The sequence below is a fragment of the Heterodontus francisci genome, chromosome 8 (assembly GCF_036365525.1).
Source record: "Heterodontus francisci isolate sHetFra1 chromosome 8, sHetFra1.hap1, whole genome shotgun sequence".
In the NCBI taxonomy this organism is placed as follows: Eukaryota; Metazoa; Chordata; class Chondrichthyes; order Heterodontiformes; family Heterodontidae; genus Heterodontus; species Heterodontus francisci.
This window is the reverse complement of record NC_090378.1, coordinates 34,936,330-34,953,380: the sequence shown is the minus strand read 5'-3', so window position 1 is coordinate 34,953,380 and position 17,051 is coordinate 34,936,330. Positions and strand designations below refer to the sequence as shown.

The window sequence follows — 17,051 nt, the reverse complement described above, 5'->3', positions numbered from 1 at the left end:
ACGGGGGTCGTGGCGGCGGTGGGGGGGGGGCCAGAAAACGCTTCCAGGAGAGTGCCGCCATGCACCCTGATGCCGGGAAGGCCCGCCCAATATTGCCGGCAGCGGCGAGGCCTCGTGGCGGCTCCTCCCCCCCCACTGCTCGGCAACGGAAGCATTGTTTAAATATTTAAATTAATTTAAATGAATTAAATAATTACCCTTCCACTCCTGCCATCCATCCCAGCACGACCATCGTGCCGGTGGCCGGCACTCCCGTGCCTTTGGATTCCCATCCAGGGTACCAAGTTGGAACACTGATGGGGAGTGGGTAGGAGGTAAGTTTCTCAGTGTGGGGTGGGAGGAGCAGGATCAAAGTCCTATCATTGGTGTAGGGGATGGTGGGAAGATTTATAGTGTAATAGTTATGCATGTGTGGGGGGGAAGGTCAGGTGGACATGTAAGTGTTTTAGCGGGGAGAAGGCAAGTAATTAATTCTATGGTTATTGGGGTGCGCGAGAGGGGCAAGATAAATCTATTTAATTTTTTTAAAACAATGCATCTTTAAATATTTAAATTGAATGACAGTGCTCAAAGCCCTTTAAAAATGGTGTAAGCGCCTGCGTACAGGCAGCTGACGCCATTGCTGGGAACGGACAGCCCGCCCCCTCCACGTCATCGGTGAGGGGGTGGGGAGGGTGGGCAGTCCACCCTGGCTATTTAAATGAGCTGCCACACTTCACATCGTGGCGACTCCACGACGAGCGCCCCGCATTGTTTTCGTATAAATTTCGGCCCCAGCATTGCATTTTTTCCATTTAAACAGGAAGAGACAGTTTCCTCATTTTTACTGAAATCTGCTGTTTGCCATTTGGAAATGAATTATTTTTCTTTAGTTCTCAAAATGCCATTTTCCCAGTAGCAGCAAATAATGGGAGAAAAAAAGTATTAATTTCCTTATCTTTAAAAAAATGCATAACAACATATCGGAGTTTTGAACCCAGTCTTGGTGACCTAGGTAGGAATTGTAGTTCAAAAAATATCAAGGTCCATCTAGTTCACCTTCTACCATCCTCGTAGTTGTATGATATAACAATAATGGAGCTGTTGACTAATCATAGCAATCAATCTCTATCAATTAGTCTACAACTGACCCAGCAAGGAAATCCCCAGAGGTGGAGAGCTTTGGGAACCATAGGTCCAAAGTCACCTAATCCTTCCAAGCATGCTACAGTTACCATATATCATGTCTCAAATTACTCATATACTCCTCATATATCATTCGGAAAGAAATCTACCTAATTGGCATCTGAATGAATTGATGCTAACTGACTCCACCATCTTGCTTGGGAACATGTTCCATGGACTGACCTCTCGCTCATTCAAATATTGCTTCCATACATTAGTTTCAAATTTGTCTCCTTTCAAGTGCAGGTCGTGTCCTCGGGTTCTACTGTTCTGGCCAAGGTGAAATATCTGGTGATGCTCTACATTATCTAGTCTGTTTTGAATCCTAAAACCAGCAATCACATCATCTCCCAACCGTCTTTCTCCCAGTGAGAACATGCCCAATCTGCATAATCAGTCCTCATAATCCAATTCTTCCATCCGCTCAGTCATTCTGGTTGCTCTCTTCTGTATCCGTTCAATAGTTGCAATATACTTGTTGTACTGTGGCTGTACATAGTAATCTAAGTGCAGTTCCAACAATGATTTATAGTGTCAGTTATTTTGCCTCATTGTACCCTTTTAATACATCCCAACATTTGATTTGTTTCTCACACTGCTACTGAGCATTGTTGTGATAGCTTCATTTTATCATCAATCAGGATCCCAGATATCTTCATTAACCTTTCTCATAATTTTCTTTCCATTTATGTAATAGATCCTTCCTGGATTTTTCCTCCAGTAAGTGGTCAGCAGTAAGTTTAGAAATGCATATATTCCTTCCAAATATTTGTACCCCTCCCATTGCCTTCATGGCATCCAATTTCTTGAGGGGAGTTTTGTACTCTCTTGAGTTTAGAAGAATGAGAGGTGATCTCATTGAAACATGCAACATTCTGAAGGGTCTTGACAGGGTAGACACTGAGAGGTTGTTTCCCGTGGCCGGGGAATCTAGACATGGGGGAACAACCTCTGGATAAAGGGTTGATCATCTAGGATTGAGATCAGGAAAGATTTCTTTGCTCAGACAGTTGTGAATCTTTGGAATTCTCTACCCAGAGGGTTATAAAGTCATAGAGTCATTTACGGCACAGAAGGAGGCCATTCGGTCCATTGAGTCCATCTCCAGGGAGCTACGCAGTCAGTTACACTCCCTGGCTCAATCCCCATAGCTCTGCAAGTCTATTTCTCTCAGGTGGTCATCCAACCTCCTCTTGAAGTCATTGGTCATCTCTGCTTCCACCACCCTTGTGGGCAGCGAGTTCCAGGTCATTACCACCCACTGTGTAAAAAAGTGCTTCCTCATACTCCCCCTGCATCTTTTGCTCAAAACTTTCAAATTGTGTCCCCTAGGCCTTGTACCATTTGTTAATGCAAACAGTTTTTCCTTGCCTAATTTATCTAAGCCTTTCATAATCTTGTACATTTCTACTAAATCTCTCCTCAATCTCCTTTGTTCAAAGGACAACAAACCCAGCTTTTCCAACCTAACCTTGAAACTAAAATCCTCCATCCCTGGAACCATTCCGGTAAATCTCCTCTGCACCCTGTCAAGGACCCTCACATCCTTCCTGAAATGTGGTGACTAGAACTGGAAACAATACTCCAGTTGGGGCCTAACCAGAGCTTTATAAAGGTTCTGCATAATTTCCCTGCTTTTATACTCTATGCCTCTATTTATGAAGCCCAAGATCCCATATCTTCACTAACCACTCTCTCAATATGTCCTGCCGTCTTCAAAGATCTATGTACATGCACCCCCAGGTCCCTCTGTTCCTGAGCACTCTTTAGAAATGTGCCATTAAGTATATATTGCCTCTCCCTATTCCTTATGCAAAAATGCATGACCTCACACTTGTCAGTATTAAATTCCATCTGCCACCTCTTTACCCATTCTGTCTAGCCTATCCATGTCCTGCTGCAGGCGATTAATATTATCCTCACTGTTTGCCACACCTCCTAGTTTGGTGTCGTCACCTGGAGTAGGCTGTGGATGTTCTATCGTTGAGTCTATTCAAGGATGGGATAAATAAGTTTTTAATCTCTAAGGTAATCAAGGGGGAGTGGGCGGGAAAATGGTTTTGAGGCAGAAGCCAAGATCATATTGAATGGCAGAGCAGGCTCAAGGAGCCGTATAGTCTACTCCTGCTCCTATTTCTTATGTTCTTCTGTAATGGTCCCCAAAAAGACTAAAACATTTTGCATGGTGCATTCTGTCTTACAGACTTTCCTACTTCAAAACGGATAAATTTGGAATGAAAATAAAGTGAATTTTAAGTTTTCAACAAATCAACCAGACAGACACAGCTACCTCAATAGTCAATTTCCTCTTCAGAGGCACTCTCCCCTTCCAACCCTCCTTTCCAAAATTCACAAATGCTCTACCTGCTACAATCACCCAGCCAAACAATTCATTGAGGTATTCCACCAATCTGGACTGAGTTCAGTGACATTTTACACCCTTCAATCCCCCCTCCCTCAATGGAAATGAAAATTAGGAGAAATCACAGAATTGTTACAGCACCTGAAGTAATATCCCTCATTTGTGTAGGCACAAATTTTCATAGGGACTGTCATGAACCACTTAAATAGCTCACAAGCAGATTAAGTGATAGGTGCTTACATTACATTTTCTGTATTGGAGGATTGGCTTCATTTTAGATTCTACTGAATATTTGCTAAGACACAGTAGTTACTGGGAACTGACACAATGAAAATAATCAAACACACTCAAGGGGAGAGCTTAGATGTAACTCCCAACAACCTGCCTTAACACCAATCTCAGAGGAACATCCAATCATCTAGCAGTGTGAATTGTTGGGATTCCCACTCATGTAGAAACTGGGTTGAAACTGCCTAACGTTACAGCTAGCATACAGAGGAAAACTGCATCCAAATTATTCTGGGCTAGATCCGAATCCAGCTCCAAGAGGTAAAAGGACACTATGTTAATCCACTACCCAGTTTCCTCTTTTTAAATAAGGATGTGATGGTGACAACTCTGTCTATCATCCAAGTGTGGCATGATTTTCTGGATGTCTCAAATCCACAGTAATAAGGAGCAGACATAAATATGCTGAACAATAAAAATTTCATTTGGAAACAAAAAGCATTTTTCTAAAGACTCTCAGTTCTTTAAACTGATTATACGCAATTTACATACCTTGGCTGGAGTTCAACTGCATTGACAGCCTTCGGTATTTGCCCTGTTTTTACACTGTAAACTCAAACACAACAGCAGGACGAAGATGATTGTGAAAGTAAGCCCATCAAAAAGAGGAAAAATAACTTTTCTTACTGGGGGAGAGGCTCTGTTATCATGGTAAAAGCTTGGTTCTTGGGTTTACACCACTAGACCATTTTGACAGAAGCAAGCATTGAGGCAGAATGTAGGTCAGAGCTGAAGGAGTTCATAAAACACCAAGATTGTTCCAACAGGATCTGCATGGCTGTCCTTCTGCCAATACAGCCTTAACATAATTTTAAGTGAATATATTATAACTAGAAATTTCTTTTAAGGCTTCTGTTTACAAAAATATCATTTGACTTTTTTTTGAATGGAGACACTAGAGTCAGGTCACCCATCATGCTAGGCTTCGCCAGAAGGAATGCGACCTTGAGGCAGCTTCACTGGAACAGAGGGGCTGCAATTTCAGACTGCCCTGCAAGAAATTCCACTACATTTATTTATTTATTTAGAGATACAGCACTGAAACAGGCCCTTCGGCCCACCGAGTCTGTGCCGACCATCAACCACCCATTTATACTAATTCTACACTAATCCCATATTCCTAACACATCCCCACCTTCCCTATATTCCCCTACCACCTACCTATACTAGGGGCAATTTATAATGGCCAATTTACCTATCAACCTGCAAGTCTTTGGCTGTGGGAGGAAACTGGAGCACCCGGCGAAAACCCACGTGGTCACAGGGAGAACTTACAAACTCCACACAGGCAGTACCCAGAAATGAACCCGGGTCGCTGGAGCTGTGAGGCTGCGGTGCTAACCACTGTGCTGCCCTTCTTCGCATTCTTTAACTCTTGGCTTCTCTGAATCCCAAGACAAAGATAAAAAAGGAGTAAAAGTTCTAAATTGGGGGAAAGCAAATTTTACAAAACTGAGAGGTGATCTGGCAAAAGTGGACTAGATACAGCCACTTAAAGGCCTGCTACCCGACCCGAATCCAGCGGGACCCGATGACATGTGTCGGGTTCGTGTCGGCTCGGGCCGCTCTTCCGGGTCCGGCTTTCGGGCTCGAGTCGGATCTGTGTCGGGTTGTGTCCGGGTCGGGCACACAAAGTAAGAATTGCATTTTGGTCTGCTGGTAAGTGTTAAAAGTAAAAAACCTACCTGAGCTGGGAGTCCGGCACGGAGGGAAACTCTGAGTCCGCGCAGTGAGAGAGTGAGCATCTCTATGACGTCATCATGCTCATGTTGCAGCTTCCTGCAGATTCGGAGTCGCAAGGTAGGTAAAGGGAACATTCTGGTGGTTGGGTTGGGCTCGGGAAAAAATGGAGGGACTCGGGCCAGTTTGGGCTCAGGTCCAATGTGGTTCTGTCGGGTTCGGGTTGGGCTCTTTTTTCCCTGACCTGAGCAGGCCTTTACAGCCATTTGAAGGAAATCAGTGGCAATCCAGTGGGAGGCATTCAAAAGCGAGATTCTACAGGCACAGCGTAGGCATGTCCCCACAAAGATAAAGGGTGGTACGGCCAAATCTAGAGCCCCCTGGTGATCTAGAAGCTTACAGGGTAAGTTAAATCAGAAAAAGAAGTCTTATGACGGTCACAAAAAACTTAATATTCTAGAAAGCCTAGAGCAGTATAGAAAGTGCAGGGGTGAAGTAAAAAAGGAAATTAGAAAACAAAGAGAGGACATGAAAAATTATTGGCAAGTAAAGTCAAGGAAAACTCAAAGATGTTTTATCAGTACATTAAGAACAACAGGATAACTAAGAAAAGGGTTGGGCCTATCAGAGATGTACAAGGGAACTTATGCGTGGATGCAGAAAATGTGGGCAGGGTTCTTAATGATTCTTTTGTCTCTGTCTTCACAAAGAAGAGGGTTGATGCTGACATTGAAGTTAAAGAGGAGGAGTGTGAAATATTAGATACGATAAACATAATGAGAGAGCAAGTACGAAAGGGTCTGACATCCTTGAAAGTGGATAAATCGCCAGGGCTGGATGGATTACATCCCAGGTTGTCAAAGGAAGCCAGAGAGGAAATAGCGGATGCACTGAGGATCATCTTCAAATCCTCACTAGATACAGGCGAGGTGCCAGAGGATTGGAGGTCTGAAAATGTTATACCATTGTTTAAAAAGGGTGCGAGAGATAGGCCAAATAATTATAGGCCAGTCAGTCTGACCTCAGTGGTGGGTAAATTATTAGAATCAATTCTGAGAGACAGGATAAACTGCCACTTAGAAAGGCATGGATTAATCAGGGATAGTCAGCATGGATTTGTTAAGGGAAGGTCATGCCTTACTAACTTGATTGAGTTTTTTGAAGAAGTAACAAGGAGGATTGATGCGGGTAGTGCAGTGGATGTGGTCTACATGGATTTCAGTAAGGCATTTGACAAGGTCCCGCATGGCAGACTGGTCAGAAAAATGAAAGCCCATGGGATACAGGGGAATGTGGCAGGTTGGATCCAAATTTGGCTCAGTGACAGGAAACAAAGGGTAGCAGCTGACAGATGTTTTTGTGAATGGAAAGCAGTTTCCAGTGGCATTCCACAGGGCTCAGTGTTGGGTCCCTTGCTGTTTGTGTTATATATTAATGATTTGGACTTAAATGTGGGAGGCATGATTGGGAAATTTGCTGATGACACAAAAATTGGCCGTGTAGTTGATAGTGAAGAGGATAGCTGTAGACTCCAGAATTATATCAATGGTTTGGTTGAGTGGGCGGAAAAGTGGCAAATAGAATTCAATTCGGAGAAGTGTGAGGTAATGCATTTGGGAAGGGCAAACAAAGCAAGGGAATACACAATAAATGGGAGGATATTGAGAGGGATAGAAGAAGTGAAAGACCTTAGAGTGCATGTCCACAGGTCCCTGAAGGTGGCAGGACAGGTAGATAGAGTGGTGAAGAAGACATATGGAATGCTTTCCTTTATTGCCCGAGGGATAGAATACAAAAGCAGGGATGTAATGCTGGAACTGTATAAAATGCTCGTTGGGCCACAGCTGGAGTATTGCATACAATTCTGGTCACCACATTACAGAAAGGACATAATTGCTCTGGATAGAGTGCAGAGATTTACAAGAATGTTGCCAGGGCTTGAAAGTTGCAGCTAAGAAGATTGGATAGGTGAGTGTTGTTTTCCTTAGAACAGAGGAGGCTGAGGGGTGACTTAATTGAGGTGTACAAAATTATGAGGGGCCTAGATAGCGTAGACAGGAAGGACCTGTTTCCCCAAGTGGAGAGGTCAATTACCAGGGGGCACAGATTTAAGGTGATTGGTAGAAGGATTAGAGGGGACATGAGGAAAATCTTTTTCACCCAGAAGGTGGTGGGCGTCTGGAATTCACTGCCAGAAATGGTGGTGGAGGCAGAAACCTTCAACTCCTTTAAAAGGTACCTGGACATGCACAACTTAATTTTCTAAGAAACTGTCACAAATGTATTTCATGAACTCATCCTCCAAAGTACTTTTTGCCAATTTTTATCTATTCGGTCTGTACGAAGATTAAAGTCCCCCATGATTATTGCATTGCCTTTGTTACAAGCTCCTCTTAGTTTAATTAATATTCTGTCCAACAGGGTATCTACTGTTAGGGAGCCTATAATCGACTTCCACCAATGTTTTCTGACCCTTGTTATTTCTTATCTTCACCCATACTGATTCCACTTCCTGAACTTTCAAGCCAAAATTCTTCCTCACTACTGTCCTTATATCATCCTTTATTATTAGAGTTACTCCTCCTCCCCTTTTGCATTTTGTCTGTCTTTTCAAGACATCAAGTACCTTGGAATATTTAGTTCCCAACCTAGTCACCATGCAACCTCTGAGATGGCTATTAGATCAAATCCATTTATTTCTGTTCGTGCCATTAATTTGTCTACCTTGTTACAAATGCTTTGTGCATTCAGATAAAGCACCTATAATTTTAACTTATTACAAATTCTCCCTGATCTGGCCTTATTCGCTGATGCACTATTACCTTTAAACTTTTTGTTCCATCTTGTTAACTCTGCTTGTCTTTACCCAAATCTCTACACTGCTCTGTGGTCTTTACTTTCTGTTTAGATTTATAAATTTCCTCTCATTTGAAACCTCACTCCGAACTTTTTAGGTTAAAGCCCTATCTACAGCCCTAATTCTACTATTCGCCAGGACACTGGTCCTAGCCCATTTTAAGTGAAGCCTGTCCCAATGGTACAATGCCTTCTTTCCCCAGTGCTGGTGCCAGTGCCTGAAGAATCAAAATCCCTGTCTTCCACAATACTCCTTGAACCAAGCATTCAATGCTCTGATCTGTCTGACCCTATGCCAATTTGTACATGCCTCAGGTAGTAATCCATAGATTACTACCCTTTGAGGTTCAGGTTATTAATTTGGACCCTAGCTCATAATCTCCCTCAGCAGAAGTCCGATGTCATTGAGTTATAGAGTCATTTACAGCACAGAAAGAGGCCATTTGGCCCATCGAATCCATACCGGCTCTCCACAGAGCTATGCAGTCAGTCCCATTTCCCGGCTTAATCCCTGTAGCCCTGCAGTCTATTTTCCTCAGGTGGCCACCCAACTTCCTCTTGAAGTCATTGATCATCTCTGCTTCCACCACCCTTGTGGGCAGTGAGTTCCAAGTCATTACCACCCACTACATAAAAAAGTGCTTCCTCATATTCCCCCTGCATCTTTTGCCCAAATCATTTAATCTGTGTCCCCTAGTCATTGTACCATTTGTTAATGGGAGCAGTTTTTCCTTGTCTAACTTATTTTAACCTGTCATAATCTTGTACATTTCTATTAAATCTCCCCTCAATCTCCTTTGTTCTAAGGAGAACAAATCCAGCATTTCAACCTAACCTTGTAGCTAAAATCCTCCATCCCTGGAACCATTCTGGTAAATTTCCTCTGCACCCTCTCAAAGACCCTCACATCCTTCCTGAAGTGTGGTGACCAGAACTGGAAACAATAATCCAGTTGGGGCCTAACCAGAGCTTTACAAAGGTTCAGCATAACTTCCCTGTTTTTCTACTCAATGCCTCTATTTATGAAGCCCAAGATCCCATATGCTTTACTAACCACTCTCTCACTATGTCCTGCCACCTTCAAAGATCGATGCACATGCACCCCCAGATCCCTCTGTTCCTGCGCACTCTTTAGAACTGTGCCGTTAAGTATGCATTGCCTCTCCCTATTCCTTTTGCAAAAATGCATCACCTCACACTTGTCAGTATTAAATTCCATCTGCCATCTCTCTGCCCATTCTGCCAGCCTATCTATGTCCTGTTGGAGGCAGTTCATATCATCCTCACTGTTTGCCACACCTCCAAGTTTGGTGTCATCAGCAAATTTTGAGATTCTACTCTGTCTTCCAAGATCCAAGTCATTTATATATAGCAAAAAAAGCAAAGGTCCCAGTACTGACCCTTGTGGAACACCACTGTCTACCATCCTCCAGTCTGAAAAGCATACATTTACTATGACTAGGTGTTTTCTGTCCTTAAGCCAATTTTTTTCCAATTGGACATTGACCCTCCTATTCCATGAGCTTCAATTTTGTTAACCAGCCTTTTACGTGGTACCTTATCAAATGCTTCCTTAAATTCCAAATAAACAACATCCAACACATTCCCTTCTGCTTCTCTTTCCACAGATGCTGCCAGACCTGCTGAGTATTTCCAGCATTTTTTGCTTTTATTATCCTTCATCAACACCTTCTCTGTTACTTCATCAAAAAATTCAATGAGATTTGTTATGCATGATCTGCCCTTTACAAATCCTTGCTGGCTATCCTTAACTAACTCAAAGTTCTCTAAGTGTCCATTGATACTTTCCCTGAATGTTGTTTCTAAGACCTTACCCACCACTGATGTTAAACTAACTGGCCTGTAGTTGCTAGGACTGTTCTTACACCCATTCTTGAATAAGGGTGTCACATTTGCCACTCTCCAATCCTTTGGCATCTCCCCTGTATCCAGGGAAGATTGGCAATAATGGAAATGTGGGTTAAAAATGGTGAGGGCTGCGTGCTTAATATACAAGGATATAAAGTGTTCAGAAAAGACAAAGAAGGAAAAAAGTGAAGTGGGATGGCAGGCCTGACTAGGGAAGGCATTGCAGTGCTGGAAAGGGAGGATGTCCTTGAATCTCCATCCCATTTCCTTTAGCAACTGGGATGCAAGCCACACAGACCAGGTGGCTTACCTACCCTAAGCATAGCCAGCCTTTTTAGTACCTCCCCCCTCAATTTTATCCTATCCATTGCCTCTACTCTCTCTGCTTCTACTGATATTTTGTCAGCCTCCATTTCCTTAGTGAACATTGATATGGAGAACCGATTAAGTATATTTGCCATGCCCTGCACCTCTATGCATATATTATCCTCTCTGCCCCTAATGGGCCCCACTCCTCCTCTAATTACTCGCTTACTATTTACATGTTGGTGGAAGATCTTTGGGTTCCTTGACTGCCATTCTATTTTCATATTCTCTCTTTGCCAGTTTTATTTTCCTCTTCACCTCCCCTCTCAACTTATTGTATAGGCCTAGTTCTCACTTGATGAGTTCACCTGACATGAATCATACAACCTTTTTTTTTGTTTTATCATCATCCCTATCTCCTTCATCAAACAAGAAGCTCTGTTCTAGGTTCCCCTATCATTCACCTTTGTTGTAATGTTCCTAGCCTGTACCTGAAGCATCTCTTCCGATAACAAAGTAATTCATGACAACACTACGTCATCGCCGACGTCATCAGGATGCACCGCACGGTTTCATGCCCTCTGCGCATGCGCTGCGGTCCGGCTTGCCAGGACCGCTTTGCGCATGCGCAGATGACACGGTACGCACATGCGCACACGGTCTCCTGATCTCTGCACATGCGCTGCGGTCCGACTTGCCAGGGCCGTTTTGCGCATGCGCAGATGACGCCATCTCGTTACGTCGTCTTCCTCGGGCAACGCGCCAGGTTGGCCTCTGCGCATGCGTCAAAGCTTCGGCGCGACTTTTTGAAAGTGGAAGGAGGAGCGGTTTCGTCGGGCATTTTCTCGCATTTTATCTGAATTATTTATTCGTTTTGGAGACTTGCTTCATTTTTATTTGACACAGGAGATTGTTCCAAGGTAAGTTGCTCTGCCTTTGTAAGTTGCTTTGAAAACATTTCCATTGTCTGGGCCACCGCATGTGCTCCAGTCCCTGTTGTGAGTTGCTGTGTGCAGGCAGTACATGTGCTGCAACCTACCGTCTTAACGGTCACTTTCGTTTTTGTAACGTTTTAATGGAGTGCATTCTGTATTCCTTATCTCATCTCATGTTTCCCGTTTCCCGTGAGGAGATTGGACTGGCTGCGGCAACAGACTCTCCGCTGGCAGCAAGGACTGGCTGATGAGATGGAGCCATTTACTATGCCCAACAATTGCCCGAAAGCACCTTCGGATGGAGGTGGCCACGCGCTGGACATCAGTCACGTGTCACAAACCCTGGATCCTGAGCGTCTCACCCCCTGGCCTAATGATCTGATGGACCATACATATGCCTGCCTGTTCAAAGCTCCACTTCCCCTACCTGCGGTACCCTCTCCTTGCTGCTCAGTTACACAGTCACCTGTTCCTGCACCCATCAGGGCAGTGCACATGGACACACAGTTACCTGCTCCTACACCCATCAGAGCAGTGCACATGGGCACACAGTTACCTGCTCCTACACCCATCAGAGCAGTGCACATGGGCACACAGTTACCTGCTCCTACACCCATCAGAGCAGTGCACATGGGCACACAGCCACCTGTTTCCCCATCTGCCTTTGAAACAACCATGCAGAGCCTTGTGAGACTCCGCAATTGCCAGCTGCTGCCTGTCAAGCAGAGAGGGCGTCCAAAGGGGTCAAGCACTTGGGGAACATTCAGCAAGAAGAGACTGAGCACTAAAAGAAACAAGCATGCCGTGTCCAGTGGTAGCAGAAATGTGAATGCTCTTGCTGTGAACACAACTGGTGATAGTAGTAGGCAGGATTAAATGGGAATGGATGGAAAGACGCACGAGTAACATAACCACTAGCAGGGAACTGCTGGGCTAAATGGCCAGCTTTATGTTCATAGCCCAAAAGAAATGTGCTTCTTTTCCAGCACCCTCACATCATTCATGTTTTCCCTGAGAGCAGCATTGAACCATCACGAGATAGGGGCAGTAACATCATCCTGCCTCCTACAGCTGAGGTGGGTACTAAGTGATTCATTGGCGGTGTTATCAGTACATGCCTTTACCGCAGAACACAAAGCATGCTCAACAGTAATTTCATTGGAGGGAGGGAAGCTCTGACACTGATGTTCTTTTCTTATTTCCTTTCATGTAAAACGTGCCCTTGAGAAAACAATCCTTGACACTTAAGGACGGCATTCAAGCAAAGGAGGCAGTGCAGGAGAAGACGCAAGGATGTGCTGATTCCTGCATCTGAGGTGGGTAATAAGTGCTTCATTGGCGATGTTATCAATTGGTGACTTCACTGCAGAACTTAAAAAGGTGTGCACAACAGTAATTTCAGTGGATGGAGGGAGGAAAGCTCTGACTCTGATTTGCTTTATTTCTTTTCATGTAAAACATACCGTCGAGAAAACAAGATTGCATTTGTTGACAACGCGATCCTTGAGACTTAAGGTCAGCATTCAAGCAACGAAGGCAACTGGATCATGCAGCGGAGCTGGTCACGATGTGGAAAGGAACATTGCATTTATGGATGAATTGGGAGTGCACATTGGGATGCGTTTGGGGAACATTCAACAAGAAAAGACTGAGCTCAGACTCTTGTGACTTTGTCTTCTTCACGTGGACAATACAGTAGTGGAATAGAGAGCCAAGTGTTCATTCACCACAAGGCTCTCCAGGAACAATCTCTTTAGCTGTGCATAGCAGAGACTCGGCCTGTCTGTCTAACGGGAATGCTGGAAACACAACACTCATGTATGCATGCACAGCAGTTCCTCGGATGCTTAATGAACTTAATAAAACTTCTCAATAATTAACCCCAGAATTGCTGAGGCTTTGTTTTGCATGCTATTTCCCCGACTTTGCAACTGCACTTCAGATATTCAACTGTGGTGGAGGGGCGGAGGTAGGGGGGTAGAGGGAGGGGTGGAGGTAGGGGGGGTAGATGGAGAGGGGGGACGGGTGGGGAGAGGGAGCATGCAAAATGCAGGGACCAGACAGTCGCAATGCCTGAAGTACTGTGGAGAAGTAGGGGAGAAGCAACTGGATTGGGCATCCGCAGCTGGAGGGAACGGCTGAATGGAGAGGGCCGGATGCGAGAGGCCGTAGAGAGCTGCGGGGAGCGAGTGTGCGAAGACCTCGGTGTCGCCGGGTCCAGGGACTGGCCGTTAAGTCTTTTGCTGTTGTGTTTCTGGCGCATGCACAGAAAAAGGCACTCTTCTTCCGCTGCGCTACTCCCCCCCCCCCACTCTCCCCCACCCCTCCACTCCCGCCCACCCCCCACTCCCGCTCGTCACCCCCTCCCTCCCTCCTCTCTTTTCCCCCCTCCCTCCCTCCTCTCTTTCCCCCCCTCCCTCCTCTCTTCCCCCCTCCCTCCCTCCTCTCTTCCCCCCTCCCTCCTCTCTTCTCCCCCCCCTCTCTTCTCCTCCCCTCCCTCTCTTCTCCTCCCCTCCCTCTCTTCTCCCCCCACCCCCACCCCCGACACCCTCAACGCTGCTCTCCCCGGCCCTCGCGCTGCTCTCCCCGGCCCTCGCGCTACTCTCTCACTCCGGCCATTGTATACTGCCACGTGTTCGTTAGGTTGCCTCTGTGTGATTCTTTGAGCAGCGCCATCTTTAGTCCTGGCAGCTGCTGCAGTCGCAATCTGTGACGTTTTCGTGGCACATGCTGTATTTGCGCATGTGCCAAAACAGCGCCACCAACCGCTCGCGTTGTCAACAAATGCGGTCTAAAGATAACCCATTGTTCCAATACAGCTCTTCCTGCCAGTGTTTGGTTCCATTACACCCTGGCTAGATCCCATTTCATCTTCGAATCTAGACACTCTACCTTATTTTGTTCCTTGCTTTTCTGCATTACTAGTCTAAACCTTATGATACCATGACCACTCTTACCCAAGCATTCCCTGCCAGACACTTGGTCCACTTGGCCCACCTCATTTCCCAGCACCAGATCCAGCAATGCTTCCGCAGAAGGGTCACTGACCCAAAACGTTAACTCTGCTTCTCTTTCCACAGATGCTGCCAGACCTGCTGAGTGATTCCAGCATTTCTTGTTTTTGTTTCAGATTTCCAGCATCCGCAGTATTTTGCTTTTATTTATCTGCTTCTTTTCTGGTTGGGCTGAGAACAGACTGATCAAGGAAGTTCTCCTGAACATATTTCAGAAATTCCTCCCCCTCCTTACCCTTTACTCTAAAATTATCCCAATCGATGTTTGGGTAGTTAAAGTCCTTAGAGCAGAGAAGGCTGAGGGTGGACCTGATTGAGGTATACAAAATTATGAGGGACATTGATGGATTAGATAGGAAGAAACTTTTTCCCTTAGCGGAGGGGCCAACAACCAGGGGACAGAGATTTAAGGTAAGGGGCAGGAGGTTTAGAAGGGATTTGAAGAAAAATGTTTTCACCCAGAGGGTGGTTGGAATCTGGAACACACTACCTGAAGGGGTGGTAGAGGCAGGAACCCTCACAACATTAAGAAGTATTTAGATGAGCACTTGAAATGCCATAGCATACAAGGCTACAGGTCAAGTGCTGGAAAATGGGATTAGAATAGATAGGTGCTTCATGGGCAGCACAGACATGATGGGCCGAAGGGCCTGTTTCTGTGCTGTATAACTCTATAACTTTATGATCTATGACCTTGGACTCCATCTCAATAACTCTGAAATGAACTGCTTCGAGATGGAGCATGTTATATACAGAGTACATATTATACACAAGGTATCACAATTGTGTGGGACAGGCTGGATGGACGAGAGGGTATTTACACCTGTCTGTTATTGTACATACGACACTCCATTCTCACTGATCTCCATTGGCTGTCTGTCCACCATAACCTTGAATTCGTTCTCATCTTCAGTCTCGTTTCTCCTATCCTGGTGTCCCAGTTCACATCTACCACTTGTCCAACTCTGGCGTAGAGTGCATGGTTTTCCCTCCACTCCCCCGCTGGCACCAAAAGCTTCAGCCATCATGGCTCTGGACTTTGGAGCTCTCTTCCTGTGGCCCTCCGCCTTTCTACATCTCTCCCCACCTTCATAGGTCCCTTCAAAACTGAACACTTTGATCAAACCTTATTGTCTTATCTAATTCCTCCTTAGTGTCTAACACAGCATGTGGTTATTTGTGGAGGTATTTTGAACTTGTATTTAGATTAAGTACATTAGTAGTAGAACTAACATCTGCAAGGAAGCATGACAGCTCACACATCATCTTAAAACCATCAATGCATTCTGGCAATTTTCATTGTTACAGCACAATGACACCTCCTCACCAATCAGACACAGAAACTTTGAAAATATTCTCTATACTTTTGTAAAATAATAGCACCATTGAATTAGTATGGAAGGTCAGGGATTACACAATGCTGTGAACAGGATCTTATCTATTCAGTCTCCTCCAGTGTGTTGTGTCTATGAGTCGCCTTGGGCAGAAATCCAATGTTAACAGTTTGTGATATACTGGAGAAAAACCTCATAATTTTTTAAAAATCATATAAAAATAGCATTCTCAGCTTGTCACCATTTTAAGTGAGTTGTCATTTTTCCCAATTTTTTTCTTTATATTACAAAAAAAAGTTTAAATTCTATTGCAGTGGTGAATGTACTGGAACAGCTGTCTTTCTGTTTAGCCTGCATACCACGGATCACTGGACAGTTGATTTCCAGCAGCTGACATTCACAGAACTGAAATTTATGGATCATTTGTTGGAAAAAGGAATACATGTTTTTACTTAAAAGTTTTAAAAATCAGATAGAGAGGAGAAGTTTGGTAGTAAAGCATTCTTAAAAGAATTGAAACTTTCATCACTTACCCCATAAACTTTAAGAAGTGTTTCTTTCTCTTCTGCATACAGGATCTTCACAGTTGCTACAGGAAGCTGCAGCTGTGGTGGATTTATATTGTTAGAGGCTCAATTTAACACAACCACACTTTGGTGTTTTCCTTTCTGCACACTCAGTCCAGCATTTGACACGGTACTGGGTCAGAAGAGGAATACATAAGAACTGGCTGGGTTGCTCTCCTGTTTTCCTGTTTATGATGTCACATCCTGAGACAACCCTTCACTCCCCAGTCCCCCCGCCCACCCCCACCCTGATAACATCTGTTTTCTTGGTTTTTAAAAAAATGCTTAAATAGATAGTTCCCTCGTTTTGTTTGGCTTCATAGAAAGGGGCAAAGTGTCAAGAAAGTAGAAGGGATGGTGTGGTTTCATCAACCACTTTAGCCCAAGTATTTTATTTTTCAAAAGCTAACGTTAAAAAAACTATCATTTTTAAGCCTTCTTCTTCTTCATCCACTTTAACTGTTGAACATCAGAACAGGCATGTCGGGACGACAGAGGACAAGCAGCCACACCCATGGCAATCTGCATCTTGTCATATGTTTTGGAAAATACTGTGCATTTTGTCCGTATATAACCCACCAAGACAGTGCTTCAGGTGTCTGCAACCCTCCCCTCAGTGCATTCACTGAACATTAGCAGTTGAAATGCACCGCAGCATTAAAAAGGCATTTGTAATA

The 17,051-nt window shown here is 44.6% G+C and overlaps 1 protein-coding gene across 2 annotated transcripts in view; it reads right to left on the bottom strand.

Moving 5' to 3' along the window:
* The window catches only part of LOC137372741 (MOB kinase activator 3C-like), a 76,301-nt gene extending 59,753 nt beyond the window's left edge, over positions 1–16,548 (bottom strand). For both annotated transcript variants that reach the window (XR_010975489.1, XM_068036934.1), the window contains exon 1: positions 16,342–16,548. The gene's annotated coding sequence lies outside the window, so the exon portion shown is untranslated. The remainder of the gene's footprint in view (positions 1–16,341) is intronic.
* Positions 16,549–17,051: the final 503 nt, after the last annotated feature.